The following is a 20,423-nucleotide window of genomic DNA, read 5'->3' on the forward strand; positions in this document are numbered from 1 at the left end:
ACTGGATATATGTCCATTTTCAGTAGAAGCCCGGGGAGAAAAGCTCCACATAAGCAAAATATTAGCAACTACAGGTACAAATAAGTAAAAAAAAAGTAACAAATTTAGGTGCAGTACTATTTTAAGGTGAATAATACAAATATTTTATAGACAAAAATTAGTGTTAAAGTTGCAGATACTAAGAAAAGAGATTAAGCAATAAACAAATTTGAAGTGGCGCACCATTAAGAAAGAGAAATATAAAAAAATACAATAGCAAATATAGCAGCTCCAGGTACAGTATTAAACAGTTATCCTATAGTAGCATAGCAACTTTAAGGCAGCATGTAATAAGAAATATCATGAAAGTCTATATAGATCTTTATATATGATAGCAAGTTAATGCTGCAAGCAGCATTCTATGCAAGTATAAAGTTAGTAGAGGATCGAGTGTAAGAGAGTTGTAGAGACTAAAAAATTAGAGTAGGTAGGTCTACTCCCTAAGGCATAGAGAGAACTGGAATTAAATTGCAAAAGGTTATGTAGGTGGGGTTCAGAGAAAGTGGTGGAAGGATTAGTCTGGGTTACTACATGGGCATAACCAGTGGTTAATAAAGTATTCTCTGAGTTGTTTTTTGAACAGTTTTGCTGAGGAGAGAGATGAGAGCTTCATGGGTAGCAGGTTCCAGTATTTGCCAACAGTGTTGGCAAACAGAGAATCACCGGCCTTATTTTTGGATTTGACTGTAGATACTAGTACTTTACTGGCTGAGCGAAGGGTTGTCAAATTACTGTAGGGGGTAAGAAGGCTATTAAGTATAGGAGTATTTTTAGGAAGATAGAGGATCTTATGGGCAATAATAAGTTGTTGAAACTGAAGTTGATTATGAAGTTCTAGCCAACCTAGGTGTTTAAGGTTTTGACAGTGGTGAGTTATATATGAGAAACCAGTAGCAAGTCTGTCAATATTGTTATAGGAGGTAGCTAGTTTGTTAAGGTTGTGTTTTGATGGGTTGGTATAAATGGAAGAGGCATAGAGAAGGGTGGAAATTAGATGGGTGTGGGCAATAGTGGTTTTAGCTGTTGGGTTAGGAAGGGTTTAATCCTATAGAGGGAGCCTAAGTTTTTGTTTACTGTTTTTATTGTTGTGTTAATATGTGTGTCAACGCTAAGACTATGGTCTATTGTTACCCCTAAGAGCTTGGTAGTTGGGTCGGGAGATATAATGATTCCATCACTGGATAAAACTGTGAAGTCAATTGGGGGGACCTTTGAGAGGGAGTGAAGAGTAGTACTTTTGTCTTTTTAGGATTCAGGAGGAGGCTATGCTGTAGGAACCATTTTTTTCCTCAACATGAAAAACTAGTTTTGAACTTGTCAAAACACATTTTGTCTGAAGCTGAATATAATGTTTTAAACAAAGGACTGTCTTTTATTCCATCTATGGACTCGATAGCTGATATTATTATAGACATTAAACTTTTCACCAGAAATTTAATGTTGAAGTTAATGTTTGAGAACAATGTTGACATTCAAGGTTCAGTTTTTAAAAAAACGAGTACCTTTACTCCACAGTTGAATTCAGTTCTTTCTGTATTTGAAAAGTTATGTATTGATGATGCTTACAAAGTTTTTCATGAATTAAACAATGAGGTTAATAGGAAGAAGTGGCATAATTTAAATAAAGATGAATATTTAGCAATAAAAAACCTACAGTCTAACCCTATGATCATAATACGACCCGCTGATAAGGGAGGCCCCACTGTTGTCTTGGACAAGGAAGATTACATTAACAAAATGCTGCTGCTGTTGAGAGATGATTTGTTTTATAAAATTATAAGCAGAACACATGTTAATAAGGTGATTAGCACAGTACATAAAACATTAAAAGACATGTTTATGTCTAGTCTAATAGATACTAACCTGTATAATTATTTTTTGATACTTAATCCAACTGTACCCATTATTCAAGGTCTTCCCAAAATACATAAGGACCTAAAAAATCCTCCCATGAGACCTATTGTAGCTGGGAGAAACTGGTGCACTGAATCAATCTCCATTTTTTTAGAGAAAACATTAAGACCTCTGATTGATGAAACTTGTCATATTTTAAAAGATACTGAACATTTTGTCAAAGATTTATATGTTTTCACACATGATATTGAACCAATGAAGGGTAAACATATGTTGCTAGCTACACTTGATGTAGTTTCCTTGTTTACGGTTATACCGAATGACTATGGTATTAACAGTGTTGCCAAAGTGTTGACTGACTGTGGCAAACATGATAGTAGTTTTATAAGATCTATATGCATGCTACTGAAATTGGTCTTAGAAAACAATGTCTTAATTTTTCAAGATAAATTTTATTGGCAACGACAAGGAGTTGCCATGGGGTCTTCCTGTGCCAACAGCTATGCTAATGTTGCGATGTTATGTTAGGAACAAGCTATCTTAGAAAATGTTAATTTTAAAAACAAGATCAGATTTTTTAGAAGGTTTGTGGATGACCTTTTTTTGATTTGGGAAGGTACAGTACTTGAATTTGATAGTTTTGTAGAGTTTATTAATAGCACAACGAGTTTTTTAATGTTTACAGTAAATCACTCTTTGACTGAGATTAATTTTCTGGATGTTACTGTATTACAGGACTCGGACGGTCAGTTTAATGTGAAGTTATACAGGAAAGAATGTACTATATAGGGACAGTATGCACCCTGATTTTATATTTAAGAATGTGGCACAGAATCAATTTTTTGAGCTTCTAGACTGAATGCTAGTGCCACTGATTTTGATCTGCAACTCACCAAAGTACAGGTTGAGTTGAAACAAAGGGGCTATGAACCTAACCTTATAAACCAAGGGCTAAACAATGTCTTGAGATTGAGACAAAGTAAAGCTAAGCCTTATTTTTCTAAACGCAATGTCATCAATCAGAAAAATAGATGCACTTTAAACTCACAGCCCTTGAGGTTATGTTTTAGTTATGCTAGAGACATACAACAATATATTGACATTATTAATAGAAATTGGAAAATTTTAACGTCTGGCACACAGATTAAAAAATACATTGGAGCTAAACCACAGTTTACTTTTAAAAATCAGAAGTCCCTACATATACAGTTATGTTATTTTAAAGAGAATACTTGTCCAAGTGGAGTCAAAGGTAGCAGACCTTGTGGTAAATGCAATTTCTGCAGGTACATAGATACCAATACATCCTTCCAACATCCAGATACACAAGAGGTTTTTACTTTTAATATTAATGCTCGATGTGATTCCCTACATATAGTATATCTCGCTACATGTAATATCTGTAGCAAATTTTATGTAGGTAAAACTGACAGAACTTTTAAAGAAAGAATCAGGGAACATGTGTATCACATAAGAAAAGGCAGCTCACACAATGCCTTAGCAAAACATACCAGTGATACCAATTCCCAACATGTATTTTCTTTCAGGGCTATAGATAGAGTTTTTGAAAGTATACGTGGAGGTAATGTTAAGATAAAAACTGAAAATTTAGAGGCCAGATGGATCATTAGACTTAAAGCTACTATAGGTCATGGCCTGAATGAAAATATCCCTCTAAAACCAGCTCTAAGAAATAAATCCCTGCGCAGATAAAATGTTTTTAGTCACAGGTTTACATGTATTTTACTTACATCCATTTTTTATATTTATATTGTATTTTATGTACTTTGGACTTTTGTATTTTGCTAGCATAGTTTTAAACACAGAGCTTTTACCTTGAATATACTTTTAAGAATGCTCTAAGCTGCATGTGTTAGTTAGTATAAATAGTGGAGCTAGTACCTTGATTTATTACACCTGAAGAAGCCCACAGGGTGAAAGTGCTTGTGTCTTGTCTTTATGAACAATAAATCTTTGAAGCCTGGAGCCTTACCTCAGTGTTTTTGTTGTTTTGACATTTTTTTACTGTGTCAAGCACTGTTTGGGTAATGGACTGAAGTTGAGGTGCAGAGGTAGCTGAGCATATTAGTGTGGCATAATCAGCATATTGGATACATGTTGCCTGAGGAATGATTAGATTAAGTTAATTGATGAAAACTGAGAAAAGGCGAGGGCCCAGGATAGAACATTGGGGGACTCCCAGGGTAATAGGAAGATGAGAGGATAGATTATTTTCCCAAAGCACAGCCTGTTGCCTATTTTCAAGGTAGGATTTAAACCATTGTAAAGCCTGTGTATCTAGAGAGAGAGAGAGACTTAAGTATGTTCAAAAGCAGTTGATGGTTGACCATATCAAAGGCTTTTGAAAGGTCAATAAAGAGTGCTGAGGATAGAGTGTTGTTGTTTTGGTTTTTGTTAATACAGTCGGAAAAGGATAAGAGGGCTGTGGTGGTACTATGGTGAGGCCTAAAGCCGTGCTGACAGTTAGAAAGTAAGTTATTTTTCAATAGGTGGTCTAGTAGTTGGCGGTGGATACATTTTTCCATAATTTTGGCTAAAGGAGAGAGAAGAGCTATTGGGCGGTAGTTAGAGAGTTCATGTGAGTTGCCCCCTTTGTGCAGTGGGATAATGTGGGAGACTTTCCAAATTGATGGGATTGTTCCTTCAGTAATGGTTCTATTTATAAGGATGGAAATAGGAAGAGCTGCTACAGCTGCAGCTTTCTGTAGATATTCTGCTGGTAAAAAGTCAGTTAAAGGGGTACAAGGTTTTAGTTTAAGAAGAAGAGTCCAGATAAGGGATGTAGGGACTAGTTGTAAATGAAATGAGGGGGTTAAAGTAGTCAAGGAGGATGGCAAATTTGAACTAACAGGAGGTAGTGACTTGGCGAGACTTTGGACTGCATCAGTAAAGAAGGTATTAAAGGCATTTGCTATATGATTCGGAGTTTCATAGGTGGATCCTGTTGGGGTGGAAGTTTTGGACTGACCTGGGTGGAGGAGTCTGTTAATGCCTGCCCAGAACTTTTGAGGATTGTATTGGTGACTTTGCTGGTTGTTGTGCTAGAAGTTTATTTTATCTAGAAGTATGGATTTTTTGGTAGCATTTCTTAGCTGTCTAAATGTTAGATGATCAGCTGGGTTTTTAGTTGTTCTCCATTTGGTCCAGATTTTATTTCTTAGTATAATTTTATGCCTTGTCTCTTTTGTTAGCCATGGAGCAGTTTTGGTCCTATTTCTCATTGATGGGGCATGACAGTCCAGGATTTCTATGAATTTGGTATTAAAGTAGGATACTGCCTCGTCTAATTGGAGGTGTCTTAGGGGTGACCAGTCACATGCTTTCAGTTCAGTTTGGAAATTAATAGGGTTAAAGTTTTTGTTGGTTCGAATGGTTTTATATAAGGTTGGTTTATGAGCATTGATCTTTTGCCTGGTTATGTAGGTCAGTGAGTGGTCACTGACATCATCAGGAAGGATTGTTTAAGGGATTGGTTGAAGATAGTTAAGGTTAGATGTTCATATTTAGTAAGGACATAGGTTATAGATAGTGCAGGTAGGATGTCAATTAAAAGGAATAGTATTGTGTATTTGGATTTGGGTATGGCGGTCATAGTGAATGGTTAGTTAAATAAGTAAGTGGGAAAGGTATAATAAAGAGGATGATTTGAAGAGGATGATAGTGGGGAGATTTTTCTAGGTATTGGGATTGGGATAATGAGTATGTAAATTGATTTGTTCATGATCATGAAGTATGCTTCAGTAACAGACTATAGTACAAATCTAGTTTTTTTCCCCTCACTCCTTAAGTTCAGTGTATAGTTTTTTTTCCTGCCTGTTCACTTTAAATGGATCAAGGACTCTTCTTGACCCTGCAGCTGTTTCCCTTTGGTAACCACCTTGCAATCTCCATGACTGTTCCTTTTAGCCTTCTGTGATGTAGATTCATTTCTCATCTACCTATCTCTACCTTTAGTGAATCTGATTTTTTTTAAACCCACTGCACCTGATGACCATCAGACGGACTGCAGCAACTCTTTCAATTTACTTCTCAACCAGCAAGAGTTGATCATGGCCTGGTCATCACTTAGGTAACCACAAAGAATTTGGTTATGTCAAAGATTCCATTTTGTGTGGTTTATGCCCACAGGATTTCAAGGAATGTGCATGTAACTCTGAAGGGTTGTCACCTACATCTGCAACTGATGTTACCCCCAAGATTCCCTACATCTTTGAAGGCAGATGCCTCTGCCCATCACCAGCCTTCATCAGGGATTATAGGCAAAGTGTTCACCTTGGTGCATATCCCCCCAGCCATCCTCCCTGAGAAAGGGTTGAGCAGCTCTGTCAAATTATTCCTCAGCCTCCTTGACCAGCCCCTGCTACACCTGGATCATTAGCTGAACTCTAGTCACCTGGAACATAGCCAGGACTCCATCCCTCTGTGCCACAGATCTGGCATTTAGTCTGATTTGTATTTAATTACTCTCCTTACCACCATGTCTGCCTAATGGCTGTACCTTTGGGTGCATGGCAAAAGGTCAGATTTAAATGCTTGAATGCCATATGGTCAAATCCAAAATGTTAACTTCAACAGGGCATCTGTCCCACAAAAAAAAAATCATCCCATACATAGCTGTTCATTTCACACACATGTCTTCTTTTCATACTTGATTTGGTCCAGCTGACTATACAACGTGATTGTGTTGTGTCACCCCTATCTCTGAAGGTGACAGTCCAAATTCAGCTAATATTCTACATATATTATCAGTTTTTACTGCTGAAGAAATGGATATCTATGGTTCTTTCCTACCTCCCTCCTGCACATTCATGTATTGCTTTCCATTTGTTCTTCCCCCTGTTTGTCTCCCATTTTATCACTGTCCTATCTTCCCCATTTCTTTTCTTTAATGCATTATTGCACAGTGGTGAGCAACATGCACCAATGTGTAGCAACGGTAATATGAAAGTACTTAAAAGTGTTAGATTCAGTTGTATTAAAACCCAGTGCCATCTGGCCCTAAAAAAGAATGTAGCACTGCATTAACTGCATTAACATGTGCTGCCACAGTGTCAAGTTAAGTAGCAGATGTATTCCAGAAACTCAATACTGTCAGAATTTAGCATCCTCATTTCACCACTGTCCTATCTTTCCTATTCCTTTTTCTTTTCTTGCATTATTGCACTATGGTGTACATCACTCACCAGTGTGCAGCAATTGTAATACTAAAGTACTCAAAAGTGTAAGATTCAGTTGTATTCGAACTCAGTACCATCTAGCCCCAAAAAGGACTGCATTAACATGTGCTGCCACAGAAGCAGTTAAGTAGAAAGTATATTCCAGAGACTCAGTACTAACTGTCAGACTTTAGCAATGCAGCTCGCGTTTGTGCAATACTTAGCAGTGTGCAAATACGTGTATCTCCTATGCATATACACTTTGCTAACCATTGTGCAAACCCACTGCTCATCACACTATGCAAATGTATATATTATGCCATATTACTGCTGTTTGCTGTTCATTTCTTTTGCATGACATTAAATTACATGTAGAAACATTACAATCTGATGGCCCTATCTAACTATATGTCATATATTTAAAATGTATCCATGTGTTGGCATGCCTCCAAACACTATAACCCTGAGGTCTCAGTACTTTTTCCACACATGTATCAACCACACTACAAAATATAATATCAAATATTATGTGCTATGCCATGCAATCTGGTAACATGAAGAACTACAACTATTGACCCATATGCCTAAAAAAGCCTTACCTGCAAGGCTACTGCAGGAATAAGCATGGACCATATCCACAGGGACATAGATGACCTTCAACACACTTGACCCTACCCATGTTGGCTTTGTCAATGGTAGATCTTGCATACTGACCCTTGTGGACTTCTTGGATACTGACCCCAAAGACCTGGATGAGAGATAACAGGACATACCACCTATGTTGAGTTATCCAAGTCCTTTGATACTATCATCCATTCATGTCTAATAGCGAAGATTTCCCATCTGGGAATTAGGCCATTCAGTACTAGATGGAGAGCCAACTGTCAATGACAAAACACACACTCTCAAAGATGGGGATTGCACCTCCACCACTAGCCCACTCACCAGTGGAATACCACAAAGATCTGTGCTGGCCCTCAACTGTTTTGGAAATACTTCCCTGAAGCAGAGACAATAGTAGATGGCCTGTGATTTACCAGGTTTGCAGATGACTGTTAAGTGGATACATATAGAGGCCCATAGTGATGGTAACATATTACAGTAGGGGCTAATACAGACTGATGATTGTTGACAAACTCATGGACTGAACTTTAAGCATACAATGACTCTTTGTCACCTTTATGAATGACATACCCCTGCAAATTAGGATATACATAGCACCTCCCTAAGCTTAAACATAGTGTTGTAAGACTTGGGAACACATCTTGATAGCAATCTACACTTTCATCATGATGTGTCCATAGTGGTGACATACACATTTTGCACTGCACACATCATATATATGGACATCACATCTAAGGCCAGGGTAGTCATACCTCTTCTGTACTCTACCGTTATCACACCAATAATAGAGTACAATGCCCACATCTCTCTGTACTTCACAACACCTGCAACAATTGGAGAGAACACAGAGTTGTGCCTGGAGACTCCAAGGCCTCCAAACATGACATACATGGAAGGACTGACATACCTGTCACTGTACTCAGTGTCATGCAGGCTGCTGAGGGATGATCTATGACTGCCATGCAGTGCAGCTTCAGACCCTGCCCTTCTGGAAATGATGGACAACTGCAATTCAAATGGGACAACAATAATTTGCCCCAGGGTTCTCAACCTAGCTTGTGACATAAACAGAACATGCTGGGGAGACAGATATATCCCACAATAATTCACACTCCTCTGTAACAGGCTTCCAATGCATGTGAAGCAGTGCTCCTCAATGCCCCTGTTCAAGTGTAACCTTGACTACTGGTTGGGTGATTGTAAAGTGACCTCTGGGCTGGCACCTATGTCTCTCGTGGACAGTGCCAGTTCATGCTGCTCACAAACATGCTCTGCTAAAAATGACCATCCAACTATACTCAAAAAGGGTTTTTACACAGCTAGGTTTCTAAACACCCTATTGCTATTAGACTAGTAGCCTCATATGAACCTATGAAGCTGTGTGCCTATGCAGGCCTCACAACCTTTGACCCCCACATGGCCTTCTGATGTCATCTACTATATGTTCACCTGCACTCTTGTAAAAATCAGACTTGTGTCATGGTGCTTGAATTAACTACTGAGTTTTGTAGTCCATGTACTTAGATAGGTAGGGGTTCTGTTCTCACTACAGTCAACTGGATGTGTGTGTCTGAAGTGTTTATCTTACAGTTACTTCTCCAATTACATGGGTTGCCAGTATTTTGATACTTGCGCATGCCTACTTATCCATTTCATACAAGCCTCCCAACCTCTTATCTCCTACATGGCCTGCTGATATCATCTACAATAAGTTCACCTGCACACCAGTAAAAATCAAACTTGGGCTGTGGTGCTTGTATTAAGTACTGTGTTCTGTAGTCTGTGTACATAGATAGGTAGGAGTTCTGTTCTCAATGCAGTCAACTGTGTGTTGTGTGAGCTGTTGCTTGACATTATAGACATCATTTACACTAGCATATATGACACTGTTATCCTCTCCTAAACAGACACTGCTGATGTCATCAGCTATAAAATGTTGTTTCACACACTCCAAGTCAGATGTGAGCTGTGGTGCCTGCATAAAGTACTGTATTGTGTAGTCTGTGTACTTAGGTAGCGGTTCTATTATCACTGCAGTTAGGTGTGTGTGTGTGTGTGTGTGTGTGTGTGTGTGTGTGTGTGTGTGTGTGTGTGTGTGTGCGTGTGTGTGTGTGTGTGTGTGTGTGTGTGTGTGTGTGTGTGTGTGTGTGTGTGTGTGCGTCTGAGCTGTTGCTTGACATTACAGACAGCATTTTACACTAGTATGTGGGACACTGTTATCTTCTCATTAACAGACACTGCTGATGTCATCATCTATAAAGTGTTGTCTGACACATTCCAAGTCAGACTTGAGCTGTGGCACTTGCATAAAGTACAGTGTTTTGAAGTCTCTGTACTTAGGTAGGGGTTCTAGTCTCATTGCACTCAACTGGGGTGTGTGTGTTTGTGTGGGCTGCTGCTTGACATCACCGAGAACATTTTACAACAGCATGTGGTTACTGTTATCTTCTCTGCAACAGATACTGCTTATGTCATCAGCTATAAAGTGTTTTCTGACACACTGCAAGTCAGACTTGAGCTGTGGCACTTGAGTTAAGTACTGAGTTGTGTAGTCTGTGTACTTAGATAACGAGAGGTTCTTTTCTTACTACACTCAACTGTGTTTGTGTGTGTGTGTGTGTGTGTGTGTGTGTGTGTGTGTGTGTGTGTGTGTGTGTGTGTGTGAACTGTTGCTTGACATGACAGAGAGCATTTTACACCAGCATGTGGGACACTGTCATCTTCATCTCAACAGACACTGCTGATTTCATCAGCTATATCACATTTTTGGATATGCAGTACTTCCACCAGGGCAGGATCCCACTCCACAAAGGGGGAGCCACCACAGGCCCTGGAAACTACCGTCCCATTAGCCTAATGAGCCTGGTCTGCAAGGCTATGGAGCGTATCATCATGGAACTTATAAACAATGACACTGGAAATCTCCAAACTCAGGACCCCACCCAGTTCGGATTTGTAAAAGGCAGATCATGTCTCCTAAACCTGATAGACCTCTTTGAAGCAGTCACCAAAGCCATAGATGAGAATAAGGTGGTTCACACAGCCTATCTAGATCTCGCCAAGGCTTTTGACACCATCCCCCACTCTGGAATTATAGATAAACTCACTAAACTAGGTATAAATCCCTATGTCACAAGATGTGTTGCCAACTGGCTCACTGACAGAACCCACACTGTGAAAGTAGGAGACTCCAAATCCAGCTTCAGACCAGTGACAAGTGGAGTACCACAGGGTTCAGTCCTGGGTCCTCTCCTGTTTGGTATCTACTTCTCTGAAGTACAGGCCAACACAGAAGGTCTTTGGCTAATGAAGTTCACAGATGACTGCAAACTAGGAGCCATAATCAAAACTCCAAAAGATGTGGACATCCTACAAAAGGGCCTTGCTAAGACAGATGCCTGGTGTCAAAGCCATGGCCTCAAGCTCAATGCCAAAAAGTGCATAGGTTCATAGGTTCATACTAGGCTATCTGCCCTAGGGCATTTATAAGCCTAGCCAGAGTTGTGTGGCTTTCACCACCCCTTAGGTTGAAGAATACTATACCCATTAGTTTGCCGTGCCTCTGTCCAGCAGTGATACAGAGATGATCCCTGGGGTAAACCTACGATCTCCCATCCACTGGTCAAGATTCCTCTTGAACAGAGCCAGCGAGGTGCTCTGTCTCACATGGACCGGGATTCTGTTCCACAGCATAGGGAGTCTCTGGGTGATGAATTTGTCCCTCCAGCATGTCCTATTTATATCCATGTTGAGGTTTAAGTCTCTTTCTCTTGTGGCTCTGGTGGATTTGGATTTTTTGAGGTGGAGCATGTCCATTAATTCTGGGTTGGACATGGCCTTGTATGTCAGGCACAGGTCACCTCTGAGCAGACGGTATGCGACTGAATAGAGCTGGAGTTTCTTCAGTCGGGCAGCATATGGCATATTTTTGAGCCCCTTTATCCTTTTGGTGAGGAACTTTTGGGGTCTTTCTAATTGCTGCAGGTGTCGGGTAAGATACATTCCAAATGGGGCAATGTACTCAATCATTGGTCTGATAAGTGAAGAGTACAGGGGAACAATGACCTCCCTTGATCTGGATGTGAATCCCTTCATAATCAGGTGGGCAATGTAGAAGGTCCTCCTAACCACTTTGGCAATGTGAGTGTCAAAAGAAAGGTTACTGTCAACTTGGGTCCCCAGGTCCCTGATAACCTCTTCTGTGCCTAATGGATTGCCACCTATGTGGTAACTTGGGGTTACCTTGTTTTTAACCAAAGGGTATGACTATACATTTTTTGGCATTTAGCTTAAGGCCATGGCTCTGGCACCAGTTATCCGTTTCTATGAGACCTCTCTGAAGGATATCTGTGTCTGATGGATTTTCAACTATGGCGCCCAGTTTGCAGTCATCTGCAAACTTTGTCAGCCACAATCCTCCTATGTTTGCCTGCACTTCTGAAAAGTAGATGCCGAACAAGAGGGGGCCCAGGACTGAGCCCTGTGGGACACCGCTTGTGACCGGCTTGGAGTCTGACATGGCACCAGCAACTCTAACCCTGTGGGTTCTGTCCTTGAGCCAGTTTGTAGCCCATCTTGTGACATATGGGTTTACATTTAAGCTGGTGAGCTTTTCTATGATACCCGAGTGGGGTATTGTGTCGAAAGCTTTTGCAAGGTCAAGGTAGGCTGTGTGAACTGCCTTACCCTCATCAATGGCATTTGTGACTGTTTCAAAAAAGTCGACCAAGTTCAAGAGGCATGATCTGCCCTTGACAAAGCCGAATTGGGTAGGATCCAATGTCTGTAGGTCCCCTATGTCTTTATTTATGAGTTCCATTATGATCCTCTCCATAGCTTTGCAAACCTGGCTTGTTAAGCTTATGGGGTGGTAATTACCAGGGTCCATAGAAGCACCGCCTTTTTGGAGGGGGACCACAGTTGCCGTATGCCACTCTTTGGGCATTGTCATTCCTTTTGGTAAAAACTCAGTACCCATGAACTACCACATAGGTGGTAGTCTACTTACCACCGAAAGTGTGATAAGAGACCTTGGGACACAGGTGGACAGTAGTCCCTCCTTTAATAATCACATTGTCACAGTAGTCAGGAAATCCTTCTATGTGGCGCACCTCATCACAAAAGGTTTCTCATCCAGGAAAAAAGAGGTCATTGTTCCCCTCTACTCATCACTCATTAGACCCATTATAGAGTACAATGCCCCTTTTGGTATGTACCTCACAAGGCATCTACAACAACTGGAAAGGCCACAGAAATACCTCACAAAGAGGATTAATGGCCTCAAAGAGATGCCCTATGCAGACCGTCTCAAAAAACTGCAGCTTTACTCCATTGCATATTGTCTACTCAGAGGCGATCTCTGCCTAACACACAAAGCTATGTCAAACACAGAGCTTTTAGACATGCTCCACTTAAAGAAATCCCAATCTCTATGAGCTACATGCTCTAGGGACCTAAACCTCATCACCACAATAAACAGAACATGCTGGAGGGATAGATTCCTGTCCCAGAGACTTCCCATACTCTGGAACAAACTACCTATTTATATCAAGCAAAGCTCCTCATCAGCACTGTTCAAGAAAAATCTTGATGATTGGATGGGAGATAGGGAATTCACCCTGGGGATCACTTCTGTGGCTCTGCTCGACAGTGGCACAGGAAAATAATTTTCTTCAGTGGCAAAAGCCAGGGTACCTTTGGCTAGGCTTATATAGGCCCTAGGGCCAATAGCCTAGTACCTACCTATGAACCTATGAACCTATCAGAGTCTGTCCTGGGGATGAGGCAGACATCACTTCATCCTATACAATTAAGTTTACAGTGACATGTCTTTTAATCTATCCACATACATCATGGCATGGTGTGTAGGCCCTGTCTTATCTTGCTGAAAAATCTCTGTGGACTCTCCAGCTGCTAAATGTGCCTGGAGAGGTACATGTAAAAATGCACATTGAGGTTTGACTACAGTGCTGTCATACAAACCAAAGATCTCAATGTGATGGTGTGACTTATGATGTGCACAGCATAGGCTTTTAATAGCAGTATGGACACTTTGTGGTCAAAGTTCAGGTTGGCTATCTAAATGTGTTCCCTGTGTTTGCATCACTGGGATTCTGCATAGCAGAACTGTTGTCAATGCTGTGATTAACATGTAACTCGACTTTTCAGATGGACAACATTACAATCGCACATTTCTGCATTTATTTGTACTTCATGTGCTTTTGTCACCTCCTGTACTATGTTAGCACCATTGGTAGACTCAATGATAGCACATAATACACAAGAATCAGCAAACTTGGTAAGTGAATGGCTATATACTTTAGCCAGAACTGTCAAGAACTACAACTCAGATAGTGAAGGGTCAAGCACAAATCCTTGGGGTTTACCAGTGGTGACAACTCTACTGGTACAGGCTGATTCACCAACTTTCAAATGATGTGTTCTGTCAGTGAGCCAGTTGTTTACCCATCAACTGATATCAGGTTCATTCTCCAGCTTGGAGGTTTCCTTCATGATACCTGCATGTGTGATTGTGTCAAAACCCTAGGCCAGATCACAGTAGGCAGTATGCACTGTCTTACCTTCATCCAGGCCTATCACATGGAATCCTTGTGCTGTGACAACATCACAAATCACCTACGGAGTAACCCAGCACTTACACCTTCCTGATAAGGTTGAATGCACAGTTCAATACACTTTTCACATGCCCTATATTCCCTTACAAGGGTATATATCAACATGCATCCACCTGAGTTGGGCGGACAGCACCTGATGCATGCATGTAAAGGGGCATCCTGACTCTCTTTAACTGTGAAGTAGGCCAACATGTCATCATGGACCTCTTTCACATGTACACTAGTAATATTCCAGGTGTGTGGAATAAATCTGTGTGAGTTGTTACTGCTACTTCAGATGCATTACATCTGATAGATGTCCTCAAAGAGGTAATCAAGGGCATAAATGATGATAATAGTATCATTTTATGGAACTTCAACAGGTCAAGGCCTCTGACAAAAAATCCACACTGAGGTATTCAATCACATGTGGCCATGGACAGTTATATCATCAAATGGGTAGACCAGTGTATGACATACATGACATCTCACTATTTTGAAACATGTGACATGACATATATCTCAGGTCCAGTGATTAGGTTGGTACATCAGAGGTGTTTGCTAGGCTCTTTCCTGCTCATTAGTTAAGTGATGGACATCACAGATGACATACATATGCTGTGTCAAAGCAGCTATCTGAAGGACTACAGCTTGTGGACAATCATTGACTATAACTGTGATATTAGTATAATACAGATAATATCAACACATACCAGAGACTGCTGCCACAGCCATAACAGCACCTTCATTGATGAGACACATGGAGGGATTCATTGAATCAGGAAACAGACACACCACCCAAGTAGGACATCATACCCTTTAATCAGACCAATAGGTATGTGACCTGTGTCCTTGGGTAGAGGGTAAGTGGTGCATCCACAAGCATGTGGTCATAGTCCTGACTACTCCCTTGACTGTAACACAACTACTGTGTATAGGTTTATAGGTTCATAGGTTCATAGATTAGTACTAAGCTAACTGCCCTTGCGAGCCATTTTAAGCTTAGCCAATTATCCCTTGTGAGACTCAAACCCTGTATATGAAGGACATGCACATCAGAGGCCATAATAACTTCATGGTTTCCAGCTTTCATCACACCAATAACTGTGTACAATGACCCTTTTCATGTACTTCCCTACACATTTTTCAGTGATGTGTAAATGAAGTGCATCACCTTTGTCACAGTGTACTGTCACACAGCTTATTGTCCATACCTAGGTATTCTTTCTGGGGAATATTCATGACTGTCTGATGGTGCAGAACACCAATAGGTTCATAGGTGTTTACTAGGCTGATGACCACAAGGTCCTTCTTAAGCTTAGCCATGTACCCCAAATTTCTGAAAAGTTCTGATACCCTTGATAAGTGTAAGCAGGGGCTTGGGAGATGAAACATTTACAAGGAGGGGCCTGGGAGATAAACCATTTATATGTTGCCTGTGTCCATTAGAGAAATAGGAGCCAAACCAGGGATGAATGTCCTGTTCTTCATCCAGTTGTCTAAATTGCACTTGAATTGGGTTAGGGAGGAACTCTGGTTCACATGGATGGGAAGCCAGTTCCAGGAATGAGGTAGTCTCTGGAATACATACTTGTCTCTCCAGCAGGTACTATTTATATCTTAATAATTCTGTTTCTTTTGTGGTTATGCAGGAGGTCTATCAGAGTGGGGTCGACAATGCCCTGTATGCCAGGCATAGATGTCTCCTCAAAAGCTTGTAGGAGACAGAATGTAGGAATAGGGCCTTGAGGTGGTCCGTATAGGACATTTTACATACACCCTGTATTCTTTTAGTGAGATACCTTTGTAGACATTCCAGTTGTTGGATATGCCTGGTTAAGTATTTACCAAGGGGGCCATTGTACTCAATGATAGGTCTGATAAATGCCAAATACAGTGTAACAATGACTTCCTTGGACTTAGATGCCATGCCTTTGCTTATAAGTTGTACAACATAGAATGGTTTCCTCAGTACTGTAGACACGTGATGGGCAAAGGCTAGATTACTGTCTATGTGTGTTCCTAAGTCCCTGACTACTGGGTCAGCTGTAAAGGGTGTGTTGTTAATATGATAGTTAATAGGGGTGGATGACTTCCCAAAGGATACTATTATGTATTTCTTGGCATTTAGTTTTAGTCCATGTCTCTGACACCAATTGCTTGTCTATGTCAGCCTTTCCTGGAAAACATTTGTGTCGGTGTGGGTTTCAATGACAGCTCCTAATTTGCAATCATCTGCAAATTTAGTCAGCCAGAGACCATTGATAGTGAACTTGACTTCAGAGAAGTAAATGCCAAAAAGGAGCAGTCCAAGGACCATTCCCTGAGGGAGTCCACTTGTGACTGGCGTCTTTGTAGAGGTGGACTCCCCAATTCTAACTTTTTGTGTCCTGTCTGTGAGCCAGTTGGCTATCCACCGGGTGACATATGGATTTGTACTGAACCTTTTGAGTTTGTCAACAATTCTCAAGAAGGGTATTGTGTCAAATGCCTTGGCCATGTCAACATAGGTAGTGTGAACCATTTTGACTAAGATCCCTCGCTTTTGTGACCTTCTCAAAGAAGTCCACCAAAGTGAGTAGGCATGACCTGCCCTTGACAAAAACAAGCTGGTTTGGATCCACTATTGATCATTTCCATGATAATTCTTTCATGGCTTTACATATAAGACTAGTGAGACTTATGGTTCTGTAGTTTCCAGGGTCTGTTGATAGCCTACCTTTGTGCAGAGGGATAACTGTTGCTGTTCTCCATTCATGAGGCATGAAGCATGTTTGAAAGCTACAGTTAAATAGTAATTCCAGAGGGCCTGATAGGTCATGTTTCACGCTGTTTAGAAGGCAACCTGGGATATTGTCAGGGCCCAGTGATGCAGTGTTCTTGGGCTTAGTGAGTCATTAGACCAGATGGACCATATACTTCACATTCATACCTCTCAACTGTCCAGATATTCCCAGGATGTCCAGATGTTTTCCTTATCAAATATATGGCTTTCTGCCATACCACTGGATGATCTCTGGATTGGTAAGACTCAATAATACATACATTTGAGTGCATACCTCTCAACTGTCCTGATCTGTGCAGAATGTGCAGTTTTTGTCTCATATCTGTGATCTTTTCCTCATAACATTTTTTTTTCCTGGCAAATCATTGGCATGTCATTGCAGAGTGCAGTCAGAAACTGATGACTGACATTTGAGTTTCAAACTTCATGCTCTTCAGAAAGTTAATACTAATATATAACCTATATATTCTATCAACTTCCTAAGTTTGGAAGTGGAATATTAAACATCTGTCCCTATTTCTGTCCCTTTGTCCCCCCATTTTATGGCTTTGTCCACATTTCATGCTCTAAGAAGTTGAAAGTGTTATATTCTAACACATTCCTATGTAACATCTATGTCAAATATGTCCTTATTACTGGTTATTTGTCCTCTCATTAAGTTGGCCTCTGTGCAGATGTGTTGCACTAACAGAATGACAGCTATTTTTAAAACCCTGATGATCATTGTGGCATTCTGAGCAAATCCATGCACAATAGGTGCTCTCCTTTACACTGAATTGCTATCCACATTTGCTTACAAGGTTTCACAGTTGACAACACTGTTGCAAGCCACGAACCATAGCTGAGGTGCACTGCACTTCATTCATATGTATTGTGTGTTGATGCATACCATGCACCATCACCCAACACGTAAACTCCGTGTAGGCTGTGCACGACACCTACACAGAGTTTATTGAATCCCCCAGACAGACAATATAATTTACAAAATTTCCAAACTTGGAGATGAAGTGGGTAATAATGAAGGTGATAATTTTTGAAATATTTAGTATAAGGTCTATTAGAAAATTATAGCCTGTTTTCATATTCAGTCAGGTCGGTTCCTAAATTAGTTGGATATGGCCAAGATCGGCAAGTAATTCTTTAATGCTATTTGAGTGTGGGCCCACAAAGTTTGGACTAGAAATTGTCAGGAATTCATATCTCTTTATTGGATGCAGCAGCAAGGATTTTATTAGTGAGGAAAGTAAAAGTAAGTAAGCAACAGCAAAGTGAATTACTGATTTATTAACTGAAGTCACAGAGGTTAAAAGCCAAGAAGGCTATGAATCAGAGCTTGACTTGTTTTGATACTAAGGTGGGCTTTGGAAGATAGTTGAGGTATTTCCCATTTTCTTCTACAAGGCCTTGTAACAAATGTGTAGTTATATACTGTATACTTGGGTGTTACCTTTAGCCAGGATTCTGTGACTACTGCTCTGCTTGGTGTGTGTGTCTAGAAAGGCATAACTTTACTTCAGTTTGTTTTTCATGCTGTTGGCATTTAAAATGGAGAGGGATAAGGAGAGTAAGGAGTTTTAGGTAGTCAAGTGTTTGGAGGTGAATGGAATAGGACTGGGTTTAGTGTAGCTTCTAATGAATAGAATCAGAATAATTAAGGTAAATAAGTATGTAGATAGCTTTAATGGCTTTAGTTTGGAGTATAGAAGTTGTGATATTTTAGAATGGAAGAATGTATGTGAAGCCAATAAGAAAACTGTGTGGACAGAGGACAGTGAAAGATGTAAAACTGCAGGTTTGGCTTATTAAAGGTTCATAGGTTTATAGGTATGTACTAGGCTAATGGCCCTGGAGCCTTTACAAGCCTAGCCGATAGAAGTGCCCTGGCATCATGCCACCCAACATTAATTCCCAGTGCCTCGCTCAAATAGAGCCACTGAAGTGATCCCCGGGGTGAACTTTCTATTTCCCATCTGCTCATCAAGATTTATCTTGAAGATGGCAAGTGAGGTGCTCTGCTTGACATGGATGGGAAGTGTATTCCAGAGCATGGGCTGTCTCTGGGTTATGAACCTGCCCCTCCAGCATGTTTTGTTGATTGTGGTAATGAGGTTGAGGTCTCTGAAGTATGTGGTGTGGAAGGATTGGGATTTCTTTAGATATTGCATTTCTAACAGAGCTGGGTCAGACATGGCTTTGTAAGTCAAACAGAGATCACCTTTTAGTAGATGACATGAGAAAGAGAATAGTTGGGGTTTTTTGAGTCTGTCCATGTAGGATATGTGTTTAAAGCCAAGGATCCTCTTCATGAGGTAATTCTGTGGCCTTTCCAGCTGTTGCATGTGACTAGTGAGTTACATGCCAAATGGGGTATTATACTCAATGAATGGCCTAATGACGGAAGAGTACAGAGAGATGATGACCTCTTTCTTCCAGGATGCAAAACCCTTGGTAATGAGATATGCCACATAGAAGGACTTTCTGACCACAGTGCCAATGTGGTGGTCGAAGGAGCGATTGCTGTCAACCTGTGTCCCCAGATCTCTTATAACACCTTCAGTGTTCAGTGGGCTCCCATTGATGTGGTAATTAGTGGGAACTGACTTTTTTTCAAAGGGGATGATGATGCATTTTTTGGCATTAAGCTTAAGGCCATGGTTTTGACACCAGTCATTGGTCTCAGTGAGGCCTTTCTGTAGGATGTCACTTGGGGAGTTAATAATAGCTACCAGCTTGCAGTCATCTGCAAACTTGGTCAGCCAGAGTCCCTCTGTGTTGGCCTGGACTTCTGAAAAGTAGATGCCAAACAGGAGAGGACCCAGGACCAATCCCTATGGGACTCCACTCGTGACTGGTTGGCAGTCTGACTTGGAGTCAGCTACTTTCACACTGTGGCTTCTATCTGTGAGCCAATTTGCACCCCACCTAGTGATATAGGGGTTGATGCCTAGTTTGGTGAGTTTATCAATAACTCCTGAGTGGGGAATGGTATCAAAGGCCTTGGGCAGATCAAGTTAGGCTGTTTGAACTGCCTTGCCTTCATCCACAGCTCTGGTGAGTGACTCAAAGAAGTCAACCAGGTTGAGTAGGCATGATCTACCTTTCACAAAACTAAACTGCGTGGGATCTAGAGTTTGGAGATTCCCTATATCCTTTTTAATTAGGTCCATGATGATGCAATCTATAGCCTTAAATATCAGACTCAGCAGGCTAATGGGTCAATAATTCCCAGGGTCTGTAGTCACTCCTCCTTTATGGAGAGGGATGACTGTAGCAGTGCGCCATTCATTAGGGGCAAAGTCTGAGGTGAGGCTGTGATTGAACAGGGACAAA

At 40.8% G+C, this 20,423-nt stretch overlaps 2 protein-coding genes across 4 annotated transcripts in view; one reads left to right on the plus strand and one right to left on the minus strand.

Moving 5' to 3' along the window:
* LOC122799310 (period circadian protein homolog 1-like) overlaps positions 1 to 20,423 on the minus strand; it is a 439,191-nt gene that overhangs the window by 328,339 nt on the left and 90,429 nt on the right. The window lies entirely within an intron of this gene.
* CRYBB1 (crystallin beta B1) overlaps positions 1 to 20,423 on the plus strand; it is a 651,488-nt gene that overhangs the window by 4,567 nt on the left and 626,498 nt on the right. The window lies entirely within an intron of this gene.

This window comes from Protopterus annectens, chromosome 4.part0 (assembly GCF_019279795.1).
Source record: "Protopterus annectens isolate FY-2018-M chromosome 4.part0, PAN1.0, whole genome shotgun sequence".
In the NCBI taxonomy this organism is placed as follows: Eukaryota; Metazoa; Chordata; order Ceratodontiformes; family Protopteridae; genus Protopterus; species Protopterus annectens.